Here is a 17,089-nt window from a genome sequence, read left to right as displayed (position 1 = left end):
CCAACCCCCAACCTACCCACCACCACCACCCTCTGCTCCTGTGTATGCTCTCTCTCTCTCTCAAAAAAAGGCATCATTAATTAATGAAATAGATAAGAAATTTAAAAAAAATATTTTATGAAAATTAATATAAAATCTGTTTTAAATTAAACACACAAAAGTATATTATGTAATAGGGTACACAAGGTTTTAAACATGACACACCCAGAGTTCTTTTGTGAAGAGTACAGAATTACTGACTGAGTAATGGGTAAATTTTGCATCATTTTAGGAATTATTTACAATAGTGATTCTTTAATATCTACTGAGTGGTGGCTAGTTAAACATTATCATATTCCCTGATGAGTGAAAATTTGTCTGAATGAGTGAGAGGAATGGCTTTATAAGCATGCATATATCATTTTAGTTTTTGATTTTCATTAATTCAACAAGTATTTAGCACCACCATGCCAAGTAGCATAATGAAACTAACATTACAGGTCTCACTATTCTACCCAGTGCTGAAGGTACATTGATGCATGGCTGTTGCTTCAAGTATGTAACATATAATAGTGGGAGAATCAAGGGAGTAACTGTATCATTTAAAAAAAATCATATGATAAAGGGTATAATGCAAAAAGAACAAGATGGTAAAGGTCTATCACATAGAAGGTACTCTGGTTCTCCCCTGGAGGGTGAAATACGCTTGGCTTCCAATGTTCTTAGTCTCTTAAAGGCACAGAGATATAAGAAAACATGGCCTATTTAGTCCGATACCTTAGTCTAGCTAAAGATGGAGAGCTAGAAAGTAGCATCAGAGGGATAATCACAAGCCAGGTTAAGTTTCATAACCGTGTCGATGAATTGTGACTTTACCATGTAGCCTTAGCAGGGCTATTAAAGAAGTGTAGTAAGAGATGATCATGAATATGATCAGATATTGCAGGCATTTTCAAGATCTATTAATAGAATTTGGACCATTTACTGATAGGTCTTTGTTCAAAGGACAGATGAAGTTTTCTTTTGTGAAGTAGGTCTCCCCCTCTTTCTTATTATCCCATTTGACAGATGAGGAAACAATCTTCAAGAAATTAGATAACTTGTGCATATTCACATATTTATGAAAAGGTGAATCTGGAATTCAGTGGATTATAACTCCAGAACCTAAATCCAGAGCCTGTGCTCTAATTGTTACTCAACTGCACACCCTAACCAGCATCATTGACATCATCTGAAATTTTGTTGGAAATACAAAATTTTAGGCTTCACCCAGACCTGCATTTTTACATTTGCAGGTAAATTACGTGCATAGAAAAGTTTGCGAAACACTGTATAGGGCTTCTGTATCCAGAACTTTTTTTTGGGGGGAAGTCATTCTGGCTTAATAGAATGCCTTCTATTCCTATGGCCTTTGTTATGATTTTTTCAGTCAAAGTCAGAGATTATACCCAAACAATATCAGTAAATCTGGATGAAAATTGGAAAATTCAATTTGGATATTTTACTTGCACACTAAAATGGTTGTCATGCTTCTGCTTTATCCTTTTAAGTAGGATCACCAGAATTGGAGGTTAAATAGCTCAAAGACACACCATGAAAAAATATAGCATTGCTGTGTTTCCGAAGGATAAGTATCACTGGATGTAGAGAGATCTTTTAGGTGGTAACACGGACACGGTGTTACATAACAATGACTGAGAACATAACTCCATTTCCAATTCTCTCTCAATCCTCTGATCAACTAAGATCAAACATTTTTGAGACTATTTCTCTTAACAGTTTCTACCACTGTCTCTTTAAAAAAGAGAGAAATAGCTTTTAACAGTGATAACAAAATAAGTTTTTTATCATTTTGTTTTTATTGTACTTTTATTTGTAATCATTTTATATGGACAGTTTTAAAGTATGCTAGATTTGAAACTCCTTTTAAAATAAATTTTAGGTAAAAATTTGTCAACTTTGAATGAAGTAAGACAATAATAGTATAGTTGATACATGGATAGAGCAAAAACTATGACGGATGTGTGTTAATACTAAGCATTAAGACCACTGATGCACAGGATAATCGGTGTTAAAAAACAAACTGAATACACAAGTCAATGACAAAATTTTGTCTTAAAGAGTTTTAAGCAAGTTTAAGAATTCTTTCCAATGTCTTTATTTCCCTCTGTTTAATAAGCCGAATGCCCTTTTAAGAGGGCAAAAAGTCAGGGTCATCATATGACTCACCACTCTTCCTTCCAACCAAGATGACACCTGGCTGGAAGAGGGACACAATGCAGTTGGTTGAGATCAGGACACATATTTCCTTTTGACGGGAGCACAGATTTTTCCCACTTTGGGAGGATCCCTAAAGACAGCAGCTAGTGACTGCTCAGTCTCACCTCTACCACATCCCTGACCTTGTCTGTTTTGGAGCAAGACTAAGAAATTCAGGGATAAGTCAAAGATATAGGATATATTATAGGAAAGATCCTTATAATAGAAAAAGGGCTATACAAATATTGATAAGAATATTATTATTATTAAGAGGAGAAAATCATCCTCCCCATATTTAGGCACTAAATAGAATGAGGGGAAAAATTTGGACTCTAACTTAAAATTTTTTTTAATCCAAAGCTTACTTAAATAACAACTAACTCTTATCTCAGAACTGCAGAGATCTATAAATCACTATATTTTTTAATACTGAGGAAAAGAAAAGATTACCTCTAAGTGCTTCAAATCCCAGCAGTGTTTTTAATGAACTAAGCTTGATTTTAATCAATACTTAAGCTATGAGGGTTTTATTTCTTATTTTTTTATGGTGTTGCTTTTAGATTTGTGTGTTTGCAAAGAGATAATAGCAAATGTCATGCTTGGAAGAAGGAACTGACTTTGTTGCTGCAAATCAATAAGAAGCATTGTTCGGCTAAGTATAACAGATAAAAGTGAAAACAAATGCCATTTCCCCGATCTTATAAGAAATCGCCATGATGATGCATCATCTGCAGGTGGGCACTGGAACCCGTAGCCTCTGAGCCTGGAGCTTTAGGATGTTTGCAGAAATCTTTTCAGGTTAATATGAGTCGAGTAGAACACATTCCAGAACATTAAACCTGTCTTAAATTGTTAATCTCTTTTATTTGTAGACCATTTTATTGTGTATGAAGCGCTTTTACCTCACATTACGTTGTTTAAATCTCACAACAATCCTGACAAGCTGATAAAGTGGGGTTTATTATACTCATCCCACTAATGGAAAATTGGAGACTCAAAGATATTAAGTAATTAGCCAAAGATCATACAAACTGGTAAGTAGCAGAGCACAATGGGTACATAATTCATGTGGAATGTGAGGAGAGAGAATTTATCCTTAAATTTCCTAGCCAAAATGCTCTCAAAGGTTATGCTGAAGAAGAGCGGCTAAGAATAGTTGGAGTCAGTTTCAAATATAAAACTAATTAGATGCAAATTAAATTTTTTAAAAGTCAATCAAATCATTATTAATTTATTCAACTAATATTTATTGTGTGCTGACTACATGCTAGATATAGTTCCAACAATGAGAATAGCGCAAAAACCAAGACAATAGCAATCCCTGAGCTTGAGAAATTTAGTCTAACCAAGTACAACTAAGCATTTTCCTTGAAAATTTATACCCAGTTTTTCTACTGAGTAGTTTGGCATAATACATTCAAATTTAAAATGAATAAATTTAATATAGCAACTCTAATTTTAAGAATTTCTCATAAAGAATATCAGACATACACATAAAGATGTATACATTAGATGTGCTTGGAATTTTAGAGTAACAAAAATTGGAAATATGTGCATCATATAGGATTAGTTAAATATGATCCAATCACAAGGAAATATTATTTCACCATTATAAGTTGGTCTGTTGATTGATAGTTATGGATATTAAAAGTTGCCCATAAACAATTATTATTTTTAATAAATAAGTTATAAAATGTAACTTTTGTTTTATCAAATTTATGTAATGTTCTTAGTGTATAAGCATGATGGATTTTCTCAAAAGATAACAAAATATTAGCTATTATCTCTGAATGGTTAGATTTCTCATTTTTGCTTTTGTTTTTAAGCTTTTGCTACTATTTCATTATTTTTTTATAATAAGTATGTTATATTTTATGATTGAAAAATAATACCATTTTATTTAAATATAATTCAGTAAAGATCAATTATTTAAAGAACATGCAGTCTTGCAATAAAATATGTTTTTAGGGGAAATTTGTAGATAATGTAGGACTTTTTGCTTGTATTGCCTTCTGCAATTTTTCAGGTTATTTTGTTACTTGAATTGCTCCATTTGGAGCCCGTTAGATTTTACCATATATTTTATATTTTAGAAGCTTATATTGGTATCATTTTTTTTTATTTGAATTTGGTTATTCCATGGGTTCTGATGTGGGGGACAAAGCAAAATCATATGTAGATAAAATTAAATTTCCTTATAACTTGCAGACCATTGACAAATACTTGAGGCAGGCAAAGTAAGACATTCCTCCAGGAACTCCCAATCTCAATGTTAATGCCTTGCTAGAGGGAAAAACAACCTGAGCTTGCAAGGGAAACAAAGGCAAAAATGAACTATTGGGACTTCATCAAGATAAAAAGCTTTTGCACAGCAAAGGAAAGTCAACAAAACCAAAAGACAACCAACAGAATGGCAGAAGATATTTGCAAATGTCTTATCAGATAAATCTACAAAGAATTTATCAAACTCAACACCCAATGAACAAATAATCCAATCAACAAATGGGCAGAAGACATGTACAGACATTTCTCCAAAGAAGACATACAAATGGCCAACAGACACATGAAAAAATGCTCAACAGCACTCATCATCAGGGAAGTACAAACCAAAACCACAATGAGATACCACCTCATACCTATCAGAATGGCTAAAAATAATAAGTCAGGAAACGACAGATGTTGGTGAGGATGTAGAGAAAGGGGAACCTCTTACACTGTTGGTGGGAATGCAAGCTGGTGTAGCTGCTCTGGAAAACAGTATGGAATTTCCTCAAAAAGCTGAAAATAGAGCTACCCTATGACCCAGCAATTGTACTACTAAGTATTTACTCCAAAGACACAAATGTAGTGATCCAAAGGGGCACCTGCACCCCAATGTTTATAGCAGCAATGTCCACAATAGCCAAACTATGGAAAGAGCCCAGATGTCCATCGACAGATGAATGGATAAAGAAGATGTAATATGTATATATAATGAAATACTACTCAGTCATCAAAAAAATGAAATCTTGCCATTTGCAATGACGTGGATGGAACTAGAGGGTATTATGGTAAGCGAAATAAGTCAATCAGAGAAAGACAACTATATGATCTCATATGTGGAATATAAGAAACAAAACAGGATCATAGGGGAAGAGAGGAAAAAATAAAACAAGATGAAATCAGGGAAACAAACTATAAGAGACTCTTAATCATAGGAGACAAACTGAGGATTGCTGGAGGGGAGGGAGTGGGGGAATGGGGTAACTGGGTGATGGACATTAAGGAGGGCATGTGATGTAATGAGCCCTGGGTATTATATAAGACTGATGAATCACTGATCTCTACCTCTGAAACTAATAATACATTGTATGTTAATTAATTGAGTTTAAAGAAAAAAAACAACAACAACAACCTTAGCTTGAGTCTTCTTTAGCATACAAAAGTCCTTTGGAAACTTCCCTAGTTTTTACCTCTCCCAACTCCATAGTGTATGATCAGTCGCTCCTCACAATCCCAGGACAGCTCTTTCTGCCCATGGGTCCTGTCCCCATGCTTTAATAAAACCACTTTTTGCACCGAAAACGTCCTGAGAATTCTTTCTTATTCGTGGGCTCTGAACCCCAACATTTCTATATCAGATTGCATTCTATTCTCTTCTTGTGGTTAGTTTCTATCAAAATTCTCTAAAAGGAATAAAAAGGACAGTTCTCTTTCCTTTTTAAAAAAAAAATTTTTTTTTAAAGATTTTATTTATTTATTTGACAGAGAGCAACACAGCGAGAGAGGGAACACAAGCAGGGGGAGTGGGAGAGGGAGAAGCAGGCCTCCCGCGGAGCAGGGAGCCCAATGCGGGGCTGGATCCCAGGGTCCTGGGATCATGACCCGAGCCGAAGGCAGACGCTTAATGACTGAGCCACCCAGGCGCCCCAAGGACAGTTCTCTTTTCAACTACCGTCAGAACCATGCTAAAATCTCTATGAAGACTTTTGACTCAGCATTTATATCTCCTTGAAGGTAGGATTTTCCCACAAACAAGCAATTATTCTTCCTAAATTCCATCTAAGAGGATACAACTTCTTCCACTTTTCTGAGGCCTGATCCCAACGTATGCAACAAAAATGCCAGTTTAGTTCTGTTTGAGATGAATGCAGAAAAGAAGGTAATCTGTTTATTTAATGCCTTGACTCATACAATGCAGATTTCCTGAAGCTTTTATTTATTCCCCCTTTGGGAATCTTTGAGTTTGGGAAAGTTGTTCTAAACTTCTACTCAGTAGAAACTTCTGCAAATTCTCCTGTACAGTGTTTGGATTGCCAAAGGTGAAGCCTGTGCCGTCCTGATATAGATGAACAGATTCTCTTACTGACATGATACAAGAGATCACCGAAGATTGTCTACTCTATCAATGCCAGGGACTGGGAAAGGGGAACATAAATAAAATTGGAGAAGTCATAACTTCAAGCTCCCAACCTCAGGACTCGTCTGTAAATCTCTTTAATCTCTGTGTTGAGAAAAGTCAGGAAAACATGGAGTGGGAAATAAATGTGTGGTCTTAATTGCCAACTCCTAATATAGGGAATGAGGCTCATTTCATAGTTTGATGTGGTCCAAAGGATCTCTGTTTTGCAGCCAGCTTTTCCACTCATTATACGTGCTTTAGATGGGACTGAGCAATCATTATGTGTCTTGGTCAGATCCATTTAACCTCATACATACATGAAATTACCTTTTTAGAATGACATTGCCAACATTTTCTACACAGTGATGATGACATGGACTTGTTAAAGGTGGCTGCTGGAGCTTGCTGAGGAAGACTTTGAGGGCCAGCAGGAGCTCATTGGCAGAGTGCTAAAATCTATCAGCGATATCTGCCATCTGCAAAAACACCCCACATTTGCCCTCTGTTGAAGTTGCCAACTGGCAGTCTACATTCTGGAAAGTTACACAAACCAGGCTTCTTTGGCTGATTTAGAAGGGAGTCCTTTAGAATTAAAGTGTTAGTGAAAATTCTTATTTTAGGGGGGAAAAAAAGAGGCAGTTTGCTGTTGCAATGAAGAGGACTCCAGCCTCGGTCTATCTAACCTGTGTGACCTGAACAAGTTATTAGAATCGTCTGTGTTTCTTCATTGGTAAATAGGGATGTTAATTGTCTTTCCTCAGGAGGTCATTAGGATATTTTCAACCTTTCTCTCTGAGCCAAGCACTTTGTGCTACACATTATATTTGTCTTTAGTGAATAAACTAAGTTCTAGTGGATAAAATAGTTCTAATGGATTAAAAGTTTAGTGGTTGAACTCAGTTTTAGTGGAGTAGCAAGGGTGGTAAATGATGAGGGGAACAAAGGCAAAAGGGACATGTAGATAAATTTCCCTGTAACTTGCAGCCTGTTGATGAATACTTGAGGCAGGCAGAGTATGACATTCCTCCAGGAACTCCCAATCTTAAGGTTATTGCCTTGCTACGGGGAAAAACAACCTTAGCTTGACAATAGCAGGGCCTCCAGGATCCTCTGAATCTTCTGTAGCATATAAAAACCCCTTTGGAAACTTCCCTGGTTTTTACCTTCCCCAACTCCATAATATATAATCAGTTGCTCCTCACATCATGGGGCAGCCCTTTCTGCCCACAGGTCATATCCCCGTGCTTTAAATAAAACCACCTTTTTGCACCAAAGACCTCTCGAGAATTCTTTCTTGGTCATCAGCTCCAAACCCCAACATTTCCATATCAGTAAATGGTCTTTTAGCATGATAAGGCCAGGTTTGTTAGCCTTTGACAATTTTGGCCAAAATTATATTAACTATCATCTCGGTAGCAATGAGTACAACTAGTGCATAGATTTTGAATATGAGGGCTCCTTGGAGAAATGTTTAATTCTTAGGCTGAGTCAATAAATATATAAGATGAGCTGAAGCATCTTGTAATTCCAGAAAGTAAAGAAAGAAAGAAAGAAAGAAAAAGAAAAAGAAAACTTTACAGTGAGGGCTATTCGAGCCAAATAATTCTGAAGAAATTTCAGGTTGATTCCTGGCCTGTCAGAAACTATTTAGAGGTATCTTGTGGGTCAGAAAATGAAGGAGCCTGTTACGTGCAGTTACCTTTAGTTAAGGATGAGGGCATGCAGGCTGTACTCCCGAATGCCACTTCCCTACCCCACTAGCTTCCACAGAAGGCAGCAGTGGACATGAACATTTTCCCATCAGAATGCCCTGTGGGTATGGCAAGCACACGGGTTTTTTTTTTTTTTTTTTTTTTTCTGTCCTTTAGCTATTCCTCCCAAGACTGGAAAGAAGTTAATAATACAGTAATGAAATGTTTGTGACATTTGTTAAGAATGAGGGCCCAACTATGCATACAAGGCAGTTTTGTGATAGGTGTTCAAGGAAGCATGGAAACCACATATCCCTTCCAGGGGCAGAAGAGCCAATAGGCTCTGAGCATGCGTGGCTCATATGGCTGGGGCAAGGCAGGCAGGGAGAGATAGGTGGTTTTCTCCTGCCTCTGTCTGGATTTTTTGGCGGTCTTCTTGTTTGGTCACATTCGTTTCATTCAGATGCTTTTCATCATGGGCAGTTCATCACTGGACTCCCTTAACTCCAAAATAGTCCCCCAGCAAGTCCTTAAGGCTTCCAAAAATAGTACTGTTTGTTCTTATGACTTAATTGCAATAATTAATAAACTGCCATTTTTGTAATTGCAAATTTTTCTTTTATTTCAAGCCTTTCAGTCTGAGTTTGATTGCCTCTTTTTACACGTGTAACTAATACTTTTTGGTGTCCACTGGGGGAAATTTTTATGATTTAATTAAAAACAAATAATAAAATGATTTGACTCCATTATTACATGTTATAACTATTGGGATTGTATTAAACTGTGTTGTACAAACATGGCCCTCTAAAGAATTCTGTATAATAGAGATTGGTTTCCCTCAGAATTTATATCAAAGAACATCAAAATCAGGTCTATTTGAAAGGAACTCACAAAAGAAGGGCCAGAAATAGTAATTTTCTACAAATTCCATCTAAATTATACTCTGTTAAATAAAGCATAAAATTTATGGACAAATGGAATGCTGTAAGAGTCTATATATACTCAAGGTATTTTTGACTAGTTTTTCTTATTTTTTATAGTTAAAATTCTAATGCTAAAAGTGTATTTGCAATTTTTTTTATTTAAAAGGTATACTGGTTAAATTTTATATCCTGTAATGATAAAGTGTTACTTTCACCTTGATCTGACCATGGAGACCTGAATATCTTCTTTTTATTCCTTCTTTAGGATAAAATTCCATTTCATCATACTTCAAAGATAATAAAGACCCCAGGCATAGTAAAACCTATTAAGTGTGGAATTGGCAACAATTCCAATTCCAGTTTGAAACATATATATTTATATAGTCTAGCAAGTTGTATCACATGTGAATTTACTCTGTGATTGTTTATTGAAAACAGGTAATAATTGCTCTTACTATTATTGTTAAAGTTGAGTACTTGGAACCATATTAATGATCTTTATTACATAAGGGCATTTTCAAAGTCTTAATGGATGTGTTTTGCATTTTTAAATGAACAGAATATTTAAATGTATAAAATGCTGCTTGAATACTATTCTTTCTAAAACTGTATTCTTTCTAAAGCTCTTTCTGTTAGTCCCTCATTAACTCTGACAGCTAATATTTACTTTGTATCCTTCAGCACAAGACCAAGTGATAGAAACTGTATTAGGCTCAACCCAACAAAAGGTCTAGTTCTAAAACAGGAAACTGTGGCCAATTTTTATCAATTCCTACTTGGCCATCTGACTCATGTCCTCCTTTTGTTTCCAGTGCCACCAACCTAATTCAGATCCTTATACCCTTTTCCCCTGGTTTCAGTAGCCTCCTAGCTGAACTATTCAAGCTATCTTACTCAGAGCTTCTAAATTAATGTATTCAAGGCACATTGTCTGATCGTGTCACTTTCTTACACATGAAAAGTACTACTAAATAGTAGTCATTTAATTTAACTCGATGACTACTTAATAGTCTAAGAGATACTGTAAGTACTTACTAAGTTCAGGAATTGTGTTACACCTTACTATATAAAGATGAATAAAAGAACATTCTTGTCTTTGAGATGTTTACAGATTCTTAGGGAAAAAATTATGTGGTATTTACTATGTATAATTTATTAGACATTAAATCCATAATTGTATAGCTGTATTGATATGTCTGTATGTGTATTTAAATACATATTATGGAGTGACAGAGCTAGGATGTGTAGAGTGGGTATAAACCTGAGTCCATTAATTTAGGTGTGCAAAAAATAACATTGCATTTCATATAAGTATTCAATTTCCAATCTAAGTTTTCATTCTACTCACATGACAGAAATGTAATAACAGTTTGAACCCTCTCCCCTTTTTAGGATTGTGGCTAAATTCTGGAAGCTTATGTACTATCTCTGCTATAGACTCAATGTGTTTCCCCAAAATTCCCTAGAGTTTCCCTACTTCCCACTCTGATGGTATTCAAAGGTGGGGCCTTTGAAATGTGATTAGGTCAGGAGGGCGTTACTCCCATGAATAGGGTTAGTGGTTTTTATAAAGAGACCCCAGAGGAGACAACAGGAAATCATGATTGCCAGACAGGCCCTATGGACCATAAGGACAGGAGGGCCAGAAGGGGTTTGATGGCAACCACTATTTCAACCTCCTCATCAGTGGCCTGGTTCTGGAAAGCTCTAGCTCCAGGAATATGCCCTGGTTGGCAGGCCCTATGCAACAGGCCAGTAGGGCTTGAGTGAGGGCAGGTGTGTGGGTGTAAACCGCACAGGGGTGGGCCGCTAACTCAGCGTTCAGGCTCCGTGGGATCAGTCCCGGGTCTGGGCTGGGTAGTAATAGGTCATGTCAAAAACAGGGGCTTCTTGGGGCCACACCCAGCTGCCAGAGCCCATTAAAAAAAAAGAATAAAAAAGAGAGACCCCTGAGAGCTACCTTGCTCTTTTGTAGGAGGACACAGTAAGAAAACAGCCCTCTGTGAACCAGGAAGCCAGCTCTCCCCAGACGCTGAATCTGACTGCACCTTGATCTTGGACTTACAAGCCTCCCGAAATGTGAGAAAGAAATTTCTGTCGTTTATAGGTCTATGGTATTTTTGTTATAGCAGCCTGAAGGGAAGAAGACCATTCCTGTAGAGGGAGGGCCTATGGTCTTGCAGGTTGTCTGAGTGTGCACGTATTCACTCAATTGGCTGGTTTGGTCCACACAAATCTCTTTTAAAAACCTGCTTTATTCCTGTTTACCTGACCACATCAGGCTTACTACTAAGTTTTACAAATCTCAGCTAAGTGACTCCTTTCTGGCTTTGCTTTCCACTCCCTTAGTAAGTACTGAACAGCCCAATCCTAGGAATTGAAGGGCCGCGGGGGGAGGCAATGTTCAAGGGAAGAGCGGGAGCTGAGCAGAGGGCAAAAGAAGCAATTAACAAGGGGGAAATTATTTACTCTTGCAAAAATATTATTCTACTCCTCACAGCCTGCATGATAGACATTAGCAAGGTAACCATATACTGGTCCCTGGGTACAGGGCAGGAGTTGTAACGCTATGATGTCCCTCTCAACACTTTTCAGAACCCAAGGGCACGAGCTCGTGGGCCAGAATGCAGAGGCCCTCAGCTGTTTCCAGTAATGCCAGGTATTAACAGTGTTTGTGTATTTCCACCTAACTACGTTGAACTCAATGCTGTTTGTTGAGGGCTTATATCCTGGACACTGTTAAAGAAGCTTTTTAAGAAATCCATAATGGATATGAAACTGTAGCCTTTTATTTTTAAGCCAATATCCACCCTGATGTATTATAAAATATTGGTCAGTTAACCATGGGTGGAAATCCTACGATCTTGATGCTCAGTATTGCTTTCTAATTAGCTAACACAGATGATGATGGTAAGGATAATAACTCTTTTAATTTATTTATTGAATGTTTATTTTGTTCCAGCTAGAAATCAAATAATTTTATATTATCTTATTTAATTCCAACAATGATACTGATATCCTCACTTTTATTATATTTATATTAAATATGAAGAATTCAGGCTTCAAGAGGGAAAATACTTTATGCAAGATTACAGTTAATTATCTGAACTCTACTTTTAGACTCCAGCATTTATGTCAAGTTTTTGGGAGGCCATGGAGGGGCAAATGGAAAGGAATATGATGAATTAAGTCCTGTGTTTTACAATCTCTTTAACCAGAAAGCTGCATCTTAGTATGTGGTAATTGTGTGTGTGATATATATATATCATGGAGAGTTGCTTATTAAGAACAGATAATGTATCTTAGGCATTTAGCATGTTGACTGGACCTAAAAACAACTCAATGAATGTTATCATTATTAAATTTTTCATGAAATGGTTTAGGAGTAACTATATTTGGAAGAGTAGTTATGCAAAGATTTTATTTCAAGTATAAAAAATATCGTGTTGGCAGAGTAATGACATTGGATCTCACAAATTACTACTGACCTGTGATGTGACAAACTAATGTGTGGGTGCCACCAACAAGAATATTGCTTGATTATCTTTTTACCTCCTAATAAATCAATTACCTCTTTTCCTCACACATTCTTTGGATCCCTCTTACCTCCTCTCTTTTCCTATATTATTCTTCATCTTCTTTCTCTCCCTAGCTCTGTTTTCCTATCCCTCTTGCTTCAAATTCTCCAGCATTTTCCATTATGTTTCTCTTTCCCTGTATTGCTTGTCTCCTAGGCTCTTAGAATTGGTGGTAATGTTGCATTTAGGAGCATGCCCAGGATTTTTTTTTTTTTTCATATAGGGCCTTAGGGGTTGACCTCTCCCACCAAAATGTTAATTGAGCAGTATAAATCTTAATAGGGGTAGGATGAAGATAGATAGAAACACTTTTCTGGCTCCAAAATTCTGAAAATTCAAGAGGAAATACTTCAGTTTATTTGTAGGAAAATCATTTTTCAATGTGGATTTTTCTAAAAATTACATTCACATAGAGATATATCTAATAATGACAAGAACTTGCTATTATGATAATGATGATGATGGAGATGATGTTACTTCCTTGAAAACAGGCTATGATCCTCTTTGTATTTCCAGCACCCAGAAGAGTGATTGGCACATAGTAGGTGCTTAAAAAAGTGTTGAAGAAAAGAATAAATTATAATTAGCTATAACTGTGATAATTATATAAGTATTATTAAAATATAATAATTATGGTATGTGAATATGTATTTTTGGGCAATATACTTGTTGACAGTGCTAAAACTCAGTTCTTATCAATTCTGGGAGACTTATGGGTAGAAACATACATACATGCACCTCACAAATGCATCCCAAACCTAATTTAATCAGTAACTTAAATACTTGCCTCACCCTGGAAGCCTAATATTGATGGCACGAGGCACAAATCCGTAGAACGTTCCAAAGAAGCCCAATACACTTTGCAGAATTGCTTCATTCCCTGATAATGTCCCAGGATTAAAGCTTTGGGGACTTTCTTTTCTGTTTGCAGGCATGTTTTAGCTGGCCTACTCGAAATACTGTTAAGAGGCTTAGGAAATCCGTAATTATTAGCTGAGAATTCTGTGTTTATATTTTTGGTCATAGCAAAGAGACCTTAAAATCTGACTTCTAAAGGACTCTGAATACCAGATGATTAATATTTTACAAAAACAAAGATCAAATCAAGAAGCAAAGGAATTCATTACCCTTACTAAAATAAAATTACTAATGTGCAAATATGAGAAAGGTCATTGTATTTGATAATTGCATTATGCATAAAGAAATAAGCTTCTTTTGAAGTGTTTATTATAATGATTTGCCATGGGACTGAGTTATGAAATCACTGTGTGTAATTAAAATGCAGTCTCTACGTCCTGCGGTAACACACTAGGGGTTTAATACAACCTGGGACACACCCTTGGCTATTTGTAAACATGCTTTATGTTTAGAGAAGAAAAAGGAATTAACTGCCTATGCACCAGATGAGTAATCTCATAATAAAACATAATTTCCGTGAGACAGTTGACATCTCAATATGATTTGATTTCTTCCAATCTGGTAAAAGATTATTTCATGGGCTTTACCATGGGAGTGTTAGAGTAGAAGGTTATAGAAAAAAGCATAGAGTGGTATCGTGATCAGATATACAAACTTGGGAGTCAGAACACATGAATTCACATTCTGTCTTTCTTCCTTCTCCTTCTGATAAAACTGGGCAAATATCGGTAACCTCCCTGAGGCAACAATTTCTTATCCTTAAATGGTAGAAACAGTATCTGCTCACCTAACACAAAAGAGATTTTTAGACTGAAATAAAAGAAATAAATTGTAAAGTGACATAAAATGCTGGTTAAGCTTCACAAGTACTAATTTTCATTTTTACAGAGGTCAATAAGAGCGAGCTATTCTCTGTGACCACACTAAGATAAAGATGGCTCGTAGGATCCTTGCTGACTGACTTCTCTAGGACTCTTGTAGAATCTGTTCGAGTTCTGCAAGGTGTTTGTGCAAGTGTGGCTTTCGTTTTGGTTCCTAATCGGATGTTTCATTGTTTTGGGTGCCACTTTTTTGGGACCAGGCTGATTTCCCAAGCATTTTACCATTTACCCTTTAGCATCTATGCAAGAGACCTAGGTGTGCTATTTTTGAAACATTTCTAAGGTAATCCTTGGAATAATTTTATCCTTTCTATTGATTATTTTCTTTGGCTCAGTTAATAGGTTGCCACATTACTTGGTGAGTCTAAAACTGAGTATCCTGTTTGTGTATCTGAAACAGGTAATGGATAATAATTATCACCGCAAGGCTGGCAGTATTCACTTGAGAGTAAAAATTACATTGATTCTCTGACTTGAGCAAAAATTCCTTCTTCAGAAAATGTTATGATACTTTCTTCTACTTCTCTTTCTTTCTCTTTATAACTGTCATATCTCAGTTCCACAAATTCAGGGAAACAATGAGCTTAGAGTCCTACTGAGGACAACTATCCCCAAATACTATTTGTTTTGTTATTTAAATCACTTCTGTACTTGAGAAGATGTGGAATGGTCTTAATTAATGAAAGAATTTTCTATATACTTTCATGAAATAAACCTTTATATGGTGTTCAGGCATAACTTGATTATTTAATGAAGTATCTGGAGAATATGGATTTTGTAGTCCTGGATTACCAGCTGTGCAACCTGGGGGAGTTAGCTAACCTCTCTGATCTTCAGTTTTCTCTTCTATAAAACGAGAGGAATAATACCTAATCCAGTCATGCAGATTTGTGGCAGAGATCAAATGATGCTTATACATTGTACAAGAATGTACCATAAAGTGTTAAATAAGATATGTATACCTTTTTCATATTAATGGATATCTTTATCACACTAGAAGCTTTTAAATACATTTCAATATGTCAGGCTCTCTTCTTGAAATGCCTTCGTTGAAGAAAAGCTACCAATTTCTTGCTATCTTTTTTCTTCGTCTACCTCTGTATAAGCATCATTTGGGATTTGATATTCCCTCTTCACTTCTTATAGTCTTACTGGTTGGGATTTTCTATAATTCACTAATCCATCTGCCCATGTCTGTCTCCTGAATTGTATTTCTCATTGTGGAAAACTGTAACAACATTCACCATGCCAGAAATAGTTCCTCCTCTTTAACTTCTATATTCGCTAGATTACCAAGGTTTGTTGAAGTTACATTCAAAGATTTCCCAAACCTCTTTATAGACACTGTATTTGTTCAAGTCTGTCTCACTTGGATTGTGAAAATAGCCTCCTGTCTTCAACCTCACCTCAACCCAAATGCATCCTCCACCATTCTGTTAGAGTCATCTTTCTAAAACACTATGACTTTGTGTTCTCATGCCTTGTAATTTTTTGATGGGCTCCTAACTTTATAGGACAAAGTATGGATTCCATATTATGGTAAACATTTTTAATACTGTTTTCCCATCTGCACCTCACTCTAAGAATACAGACCTGGTGAGATTCCTAAAATAGGGTCTGAATACCCAGGTTTTGTGTCTTTGTACATATCATTTCCTTGAAATAGTCCCTCTCCTTTTCATCCCCCCATTGCCTGGAAAATTGCTTGCCTGAAACATAACCTCTCCTCTGGAGTTTTATCTGTGCCAAGAGGCTCGTTGAGTCCTATACTCCTTTGTCATTTTATGGAATCTTTTACATTTCATGACTACAGCCTTTAAGTAGATTGTAATATCATATTTTTCTCACATTTGCCTTCCTCTCTAGGCTGAACTTATTTTTCTCTGATCTTTTTTCTACTAAAAAATAAAAATGCTTGTTCTATGTTCACTGGGAGAATGAAAAATGGTAATGCAGTTTAGCTTTTCATTTCTTATCGCTTCCAAAACAATAAGATAAGGACAAGGCAAGGAAAATCTAGGGAAGAAGGTGAGGGACTGTGGTAGGCTGCCATCTGCCTTGACAGAAAGAAAAACCTCTTATCCTGTTTGTTTCGTGCTTCAAAAGAGATTCTTTTTGACTCAGTTTGTTTGTGACAAGTTAGAGCCTGTCCTCTGTTCCTCTCTCTTTTTTAAAAAGGGTATCTGTAGACATTACTGTGTAATGAATAATATATTACAATAAATATCTGTGAGGTTTCAGATTAGTAAATGGCTTGTCATGGAAGCATTAAAAACTAGTGATTCTGACAAGTGACACTTACCATTTTTGAACAATGGACTTTATTTTTCTAATTTAAAGATTTTGTGGTTAAGTTCACAGCACAAACATCAGATAAATAATTTTGGAAGAAATAATATGTAATACTTGTTTATGCTAGATTATTTGCCTCTGACAATCTATTTTTTTAAGACTAAAAACAAACATCTGAGTAATAAAT

The sequence above is a fragment of the Mirounga leonina genome, unplaced genomic scaffold, assembly GCF_011800145.1.
Source record: "Mirounga leonina isolate KUSES-001 unplaced genomic scaffold, KU_Mleo_1.0 Mir_126, whole genome shotgun sequence".
Classification (NCBI taxonomy): Eukaryota; Metazoa; Chordata; class Mammalia; order Carnivora; family Phocidae; genus Mirounga; species Mirounga leonina.
Note: the sequence above shows the minus strand (reverse complement) of the source record.